Source organism: Molossus molossus, unplaced genomic scaffold, assembly GCF_014108415.1.
Source record: "Molossus molossus isolate mMolMol1 unplaced genomic scaffold, mMolMol1.p scaffold_m16_p_21, whole genome shotgun sequence".
Taxonomy (NCBI): Eukaryota; Metazoa; Chordata; class Mammalia; order Chiroptera; family Molossidae; genus Molossus; species Molossus molossus.
This window is the reverse complement of record NW_023425357.1, coordinates 20608568-20616262: the sequence shown is the minus strand read 5'-3', so window position 1 is coordinate 20616262 and position 7695 is coordinate 20608568. Positions and strand designations below refer to the sequence as shown.

The 7695-nt window shown below is 49.2% G+C and overlaps 1 pseudogene; it reads right to left on the bottom strand.

Annotated features, from left to right (window-relative positions):
• Positions 1 to 1859: 1859 nt before the first annotated feature.
• On the bottom strand, positions 1860 to 6836 carry LOC118638983 (annotated as a pseudogene).
• Between the last annotated feature and the right edge of the window lie 859 nt (positions 6837 to 7695).

Here is a 7695-nt window from a genome sequence, read left to right as displayed (position 1 = left end):
ATTCAATAAAGAAAATAAAATAAATGAGTAAATAAAAGTCCCCTCTGCTTAGATGGGGAGGCCAACTGTTGGTATATGGCCCGAGCAATGTGCAACCAACCTTGGCATCTTGCATAGCGACTTACTATAAGGTTTGCTTTCATCCCTATAAAGCAAGGGAGGGTTCCCTTCCAACCTCCCCATCTGCCTTTCCTCAAGCCCTTCTGCACTTAAAAGAACTAATCATGTAAGTAGCAGCCATGATCAAAATCACCTGACTTTTTTTCTTTTTACGTTTGAAGTAAAATTTAATCTTCGGGGCACACAGGTAACTGGGCCTGCGTACTGTGTGCTAGGTGAACGGGGCGGCAGCCGTCCTTCCACTGGGCTGCCACACGGCTCGCGCCTGGACAAAGGGCTGACTGGACACGATGATGCCAACACGAAGGGAAGACTTTGGATTGTCTATTTAGAATGCAGGTGGTAGGTAATGAATCACATTTATTTTATTGTTTTTTTATTTTTTTAATCCTCACCCGAGGACATTTTTCCATTTTTTGTTCAGATAGAGCAGGAGGGAGAGAGAGGAAGAGAGAGAGAGAGAAACATCGATGTGAAGGGACACATCGAGTGGCTGCCTCCTGCACGACCAACCAGGGCCGGGGACAAACTGCAACCGAGGTACATGCCCTTTAGCGGGAACCAAACCCGAGTCTCTCTGGACCGCAGGCTGATGCTCTAACCATTGAGCAAGCCGGCCAGGGCTGAATCACATTTATTTTAAGGGCACTTTCACATGCTTTGTGTTTCAACAACAAACCTATCTCTCTTGCAGCAGGCTCCACTCACCATTTCTTTTGGCCAAATGCACTTTCCCCAGTAAACACACAACAACAACAATGCACTTTCCCCCAGCAAACTTAACTCAACCACCACCACAACAAGAACAAAAGCAACACCCCGCCCTCCACCGAGGGGGAGGGACGACTGACTGGCTACAGAGGCAGCTCACTGCAGGATGTGAGGACGACACTGAGACAGGGGCGAGGAGGTTGCTGGGACTAAGGAGAGTTCTGAGGGCTGCAGGTAACAAAAGTAACCTGACTTCTTGTCCTCTGCTTCCCATCATCATTCTTCCTCTTTATGGCTGGAAGCGACCACCTCCAAGCACCTTTGCGTTGACATATGCAGATTGTAACTGCTCACTAGGCTCCAGTTACTTCGCCTAGCTCCTTGAGTCTTCACAACAGCTCCTTGAGGTAATTATTTACAGCTGCGGTTTGCAATGAAAGACAGGCTCGGGACTTTCAAGTAAGAGCACACAGCTGGTAGGGGGAGGCAGGACATGTCCTCTTGTCCGAGCTCACCTGTCTGGTGCCACAGCCCACGCTTCTGTGAGCGCAGCTGGAGTAGACCTGCTGCCCTGCTCAGCAGCATCTTTGGAATGGGACAGACTCCAGCCACAAGGAGGCGCTGCTCATTCCTGAGCACCTGCTGTCTTTGACCTGGCATCATTTTTTTTTTTTTTTTTCCTGTTTTTGAGAAAGTGCATGCTTTATTGGGAAGAGAGCACTGCACAGGCATCACCCTACACGTGGTGCTCAGGAAATACACAGTGTAGGGAACGTGTAGCTAATGAAGGTCAACTGGCACGGGGCTCCCCTGGGCAACTTCCCCAATCTCCTCCCTCCACGGGCACTCCCAACCATTTCCTTGAAGGCAACTCTACTTTGCTGGATCGAGCCCCCTCAGGGGTGCCTTCTTGTGTTTGATACAGATCATTTTCTTTAGAATTTTTTTTTTTTTGGAGCAGCTTTCTGATAACCAGCTTCTTTAGCTGATAATTTGTTCTTCACTTGTTGCTTTCGTGCTGTGTTCTCTCAAGGCCGTCCACCAGCTTCTGTACAGTTTGCCTTGATGCCAGCACCGGAGAGGACATCTTCAGCCACGACGATCAAGTTGCCCATGTCACGTCACCAGCCAGTGTCGCTCTGCTTGTGTGGATCGAGCAGGCGGGACTCCATCTTCCTGTCAATAAGTCCTGGTCTGATAAGTGCTGGATCCAAAGTTTCTATTCAGTTTGTGGCCATGATAACTTTTATGTCTCCCCTGGAATCAAATCCATCTGACTGGTTCAACAGTTCAACACTCTTCTCCGAATTTCTCTCCCGCCACCGGAATTTGAGTCGTATCTTTTTTTTGTTCCAATGGCATCAATTTCCTCAATAAACATGATGGACACTGCATGTTCTTCAGCAACTCAAAACAATTCCTGCCCTGGCTGGTTTGCTCAGTGGTTAGAGCATTGGCCTGTGGTCCAGAGAGACCCGGGTTCGGTTCCCGCTAAGGGCACATGCCTTGGTTGCAGTTTGTCCCCGGCCCTGGTTAGGTCGTGCAGGAGGCAACCACTCGATGTGTCCCTTTCACGTCGATGTTTCTCTCTCTCTCGCTTCCTCTCTCTCCTTCTCACTCTATCTGAACAAAAAATGGAAAAGTGTCCTTGGGTGAGGATAAAAAATAAATAAATAAATAAATAAATAAAAAAACAATTCCTAAATGAGTTTGGCCCCATCACCTAGGAACTTCTGAATAAGTTCAGAGCCAACCACACTCAAAAACGTGACTGAGGTTTGGTTTGCTGCTGCTTCAGCTAATAAGTTTGACCTGCACCAGAAAGACTATAGAGAATGACCCCCTTAGGGGGCTTCATACCCATCTCTTCATAATATTCAGGATGAGTGAGAGGAAGTTCCACAGATTCCTTAATTTCCTGGATTTGGTTGTCCAACCCCCCAGTGTCACCACAGGTCTCCAGTGGGGCCTTTTCCACCTTCATCACTGACCAGGGATCCGTGTCATCCATCAGCACCCCTATCACGGCATGCACCTCGTGGCTGAGCAAGACAGAGCAGCCTGGTCCCAGTAGGTCCTCGTCCACAAATGAAAGAAAGCTGACATAGTGTTCTGAGCCCACGGATGTAGACACCATGGCGTGACTGTCATCAATGATGACTTCCAAGCTTTCTACTAACATTGGGGTCCCCCTCTGATCATCCACCTTTGATTTTTGGACTCCAAAGTTGAATGAATCATTTTTGACTTTGCCATTATTTCATTCTGAGAGTTTGGATAAAAACTCTACTGATTTCAAAAGCTAGGAACCTATTTTGCAAATAACTCTTGTTGCTTTTATTCTAGAGGCTTCATTGGTTCCTGATATGCAAGGAATTCTTCCTCTGAGAGAAGTCAGTCTTTAATTCTCTCTAACGTCAGTCATTTTTTTTTTTTATCCTCACCTGAGCACATTTTTTCATTTTTTTTTTTGTTCAGACAGAGTGGGAGGGAGAGAGAGAGAAACATCGACGTGAAAGGGACACATCGAGTGGCTGCCACCCGCACGACCAACCAGGGCCAGGGACAAACTACAACTGAGGTACGTGCCCTTAGCGGGAACCAAACCCGGGTCTCTCTGGACCGCAGGCCGACGCTCTAATTGCTGAGCCAAACCAACCAGGGCTGACGTCAGTCATTTTAACCAGCACTGAGTGTGGGGTGTCACCAGTCTGCTGGCAGCCTCTGGTCCCTTTGCTTTCTTCTTTTCCCCACTCTAGTTGGTACGGGAGGTTCGTATTTCTTTCTCTGTCCTCGTCATCCTTCTTGCCACCTCCAGGACCATGACCACCACTTTGACTTTGACCCATCTTAACTCAGCCGCTGCAGCTTGACCTGACATTTTTATCACTGTTTTATTACTGTAGCTTCCGAGTGTAAGAGGCCAAGAGACCATCTAGTTCAAACTCATGTTTTAGATGAGGAAACAGATGCACAGGAGAGGAACAGATGGACTAGAGTGATGTATTAGTCGGCACTGCTGCATAACAAACTACCCACAGACTCAGCGGCTTAGAACAGTGATGACTTGTTATTCCTCACGATTCTGCGGGTCTACGGGGAGATTCTTCAGCTGGTCTTACCTGGGCTTACTAATGTGGCAGCACCCAACAGAGAATCCTTTCATCTTGGGCATCTTCAAACCACGCATGGAGAGAGTGTCCCAAGAGGGTCAAAGTAGGAGCTGTCTCGGCTTGGAAGTCTCAAATCACTTCTGTTCCATTCTGTAGGTCAAAGCGTGTCACGACGGGACTCTCCCAGAGGTAGGAATTGAGGAAACAGACTCTACTTTTTTTTTTTTTATCCTCACCTGAGGACATTCTTCCATTTTTTGTTCAGAGTGGGAGAGAGAGAAAGAGAAAGAGAGAGAGAAACATCGACACGAAAGGGACACATCGAGTGGCTGCCACCCGCACAACCCAAACAGGGCCGGGGACAAACTGCAACCGAGGCACGCGCCCTTAGTGGGAACCGAACCTGGGTCTCTCTGGATCGCAGGCCAACGCTGTACCACTGAGCCAAACCGGCCAGGGCAGACTCTACTTCTTGATGGGAGGAGCAGCAAAGCCACATGAGTAAGGGGGAAGAATGCAGGAAGCTCGATTTAAGAAAGAGGGTCCTTATTCTAATAATCTTGCTACATGCTGTGGCCAGAGCCTGGCAGAGGCAGAACTTGAACCCAGAACCCCCGATTTTGTTCTTTCCCATGGCTCGTGCTGTTCTAACATCCACGGGACATTTGAGAATCCCATGGATTTCCCAGGAGCATCCCTGACTCGCCAACAGTCTTCTAACTCTGAGGAGCAACAAGGAGACCCTTCGTCTGTCTCTCAGGACTGGGCTGAGCAGTGTCCATTCCTCAGTGACCCCACAGTGCAGCCACTGTCTGTCTCCTTTCTCCGGTGTCACAGGATGGGAGGATTCTGAGCTGTATCACCCGAGTGGGTTCCGGGGGCCCCGTAGGGTCAAGGAAGAAACTATTAAGGCTCCATTTATATTTTTGCTCTCTAGAAAGAAAATTAACTTGACTAATGTTTAGAAGGGGAGAGATGCTGGTGCTCTCCCTCCGTGTCATGTCCTGAGTCCTGTAGGGACAGAGAGACCCTGGGGGGAGGGGACACTCCACAACCCAGACGCACGGGTGGGGGCACATTGAGAGGTAAGGCCTCTCACCTGTCTGATTTAGTGGATCAAAGATTATGTTGTCTTAATACTTCACAGTAATTTGCAATAAGATTGAGTATGACCATGGTAATATTTCGTATGGCATGGCCATCCACTGGCCATGTTCTTTATTATTTATTTATTTATTTATTTATTTTTAATCCTCACCTGAGGACATTTTTTGATATTTTGTTCAGATAGAGTGGGAGGGAGAGAGAGAGAGAGAGAGAAACATCGACGTGAAAGGGACACATCGAGTGGCTGCCACCCACACGACCCAACCAGGGCCAGGGACAGGCTGCAACCGAGGTACATGCCCTTAGCAGGGACTGAACCCGGGTCTCTCTGGACTGCAGGCCGACACTCTAACTGCTGAGCCAAACCGGCCAGGGCTGGCCATGTTCTTTAGAGTTGCCCAATTTAAGGATGAATTATAGTCTTATTTTTTATTTACTAATTTTTATTTAATTGTACTCTTTTATTTAATTCCTCACCCGAGGATATGTTTATTGATTTTAGAGCGAGAGAAAGGGAGAGAGATAGAAACATCGGTGTCACAGAGAAACACAGAGCTGTACGCGCTCTGACCGGGCATTGAACCCACAACCTAGGAATGTGCCCTGACCAGGAATTGAACCCACAACCTTTGGTACACGGGACAATGCTGCAACCGGCTGAGCCACCGGCCAGGGCAAGCCATAAAATATTTCTCATTTGTGCATCTACAATTTTGAATGCCACGTTTCATGTGTACACTGTAGCATTTTCTGTTTAATCCGAACTGTGAGCCGTTTGAGGGCATCCAGTATGTTTTATCCGTCTTTGTGTTTTAGGACTTGCCTAGGGCCTAGATTAGGTCACAGGAAGGTAAAATCTTTCGTGGTTCCATCAAGTTGTTCCCAATGGTGTACTGTACAGAGCTCCTCAAGGTGAGTACCCCACAGAATCTACGACGAAATCTTCCCGGAGGCACGAGGTGGGGCTCTTGTTCAGCCGGGAGCCATCACACACAGGCACTTAACTGTTCCCCAGTCTTCATCTTTTTCCGGAGGGCTATTGGATGGAATTGACACAAGGTGATGGCTCAGATCAATGGCTCTTGTGTTTGTGGGCCAGGAGAGCCTTTGTTCTAGATGTTCTGTTCAGCAGCCTGGGAATCTTCTTGCTGAACTCCCCGCCTGTCAATGTGCTTATCATTTTTGCATTTGATTTAGCACCTGCTATGTGTTGCCTTGCTGCCGTGCGACCGCACCTAATTGTCATTTTTTAGTATTTTCATCATTCCAGGAGTGGACCGGAGCAGAACGCACTGGAGGCCCCGTGTCCTCGTGCTGCCGGAGCCAGTGGTCGCAATCCTAGTGCATTGAGACAACACGTTTATTACCTCACAGTTCTGTAGGTCACACGTTTGACGTGGGTCTCACCGGGCTAAAGTCAAGGTGTCACAGGGCTGGTCCCTTCCGGAGGTGCCAGGGGAGAATTGGAAGGCCACTTACAGTCCTTGGCTTGTGGCCCCTTCCTCCATTTTCCGAGCTAACAATGGGACACCTTCAAATCTTCATCTCTGTCTCTCAGTCTCTTTTCTGTCTCCTCCCTCCTTGTTTTCTCCTTCACAGTTATGTTCCTGGGGCCCGGAAAGGAATGTCGGTTGAATTATCCTCAAATAGAAAAATGCTCTCCTTTTATCTCTTCCTATCCATTTACAGGCCATGAGGTTGTCCAATGAGAGAGGAAGAAATACCAACACCATCCAACTCCAGGGCCTTTCCAGCCAGTCCTGGGTAACGCCCGTAGGTAAGCATCGTGGCCTCCTCACGTGACGTGGTGGTGTGGGCAGTGCCAGGCCGAGGAGACGGGCGCCAGGGCACCTGGGGCCGGGAAGTGGCCTTGCACGAAGACCCCGACCCCGTCTGCAGCAGACCTCGGCTCTCATCTCAGAGGCCACGCCCCTTCTCTTCTGGTTGCCTCTCCCTGAAATAGGAACCAGATCAAGGGCGCCGCGGGTGCGGGGGGGGGGGGGGGGGGGGGAGAACGTATGAAACAGTTGTTGAGGAGAGAAGAAAAGGACCGAGAAATGGGTGTGGTCCCCGGGCAGCAGGGAGCTTGCTGAAGGTCAAGGGCACCCTGGAAAGGGAGGTTGGCCAACACAGCTGCATGTTGTGCTCCGTCATGTTCAGCTCGGGGCGCAGGATGGGAGAAACCGAGGGTGGCCTGTAGCCAGGTTCGGTGTTTGCCGAGTGGGTAACACTGTGGGAACAGGTTCCCCTTCCTTTTCTGCAGAGTGGGTGGGACCTCCCACTGTGGCTTGAGGGTGGCTGATTCAGAGGTGGGAGTGTGGGAGCTTATGTACATCCAAGCATCCAGAACATTCTCAGTAGAACCCAGGTACACCGCAATGTTTCTTCCTTCAAGGCTGCCCTTAATTTTAATCTGATCTCACCCAACTTGTGGCAGGAGGAGAGCTGCAGGTGGATATGGCCCCAGACCTGGTCCCCCCCAGGGACTGTGTCTGCAGAGAGAACTTACCATGCACAAGTTTTTTTTTTATCCTCACCAGAGGACATTTTTGTATTTATCTTTAGATAGAGTGGGAGGGAGAGAGGAAGGAAGAGAGAGAGAGAGAGAAACATTGATGTAAGAGAGACACCTTGATTGGCTGCC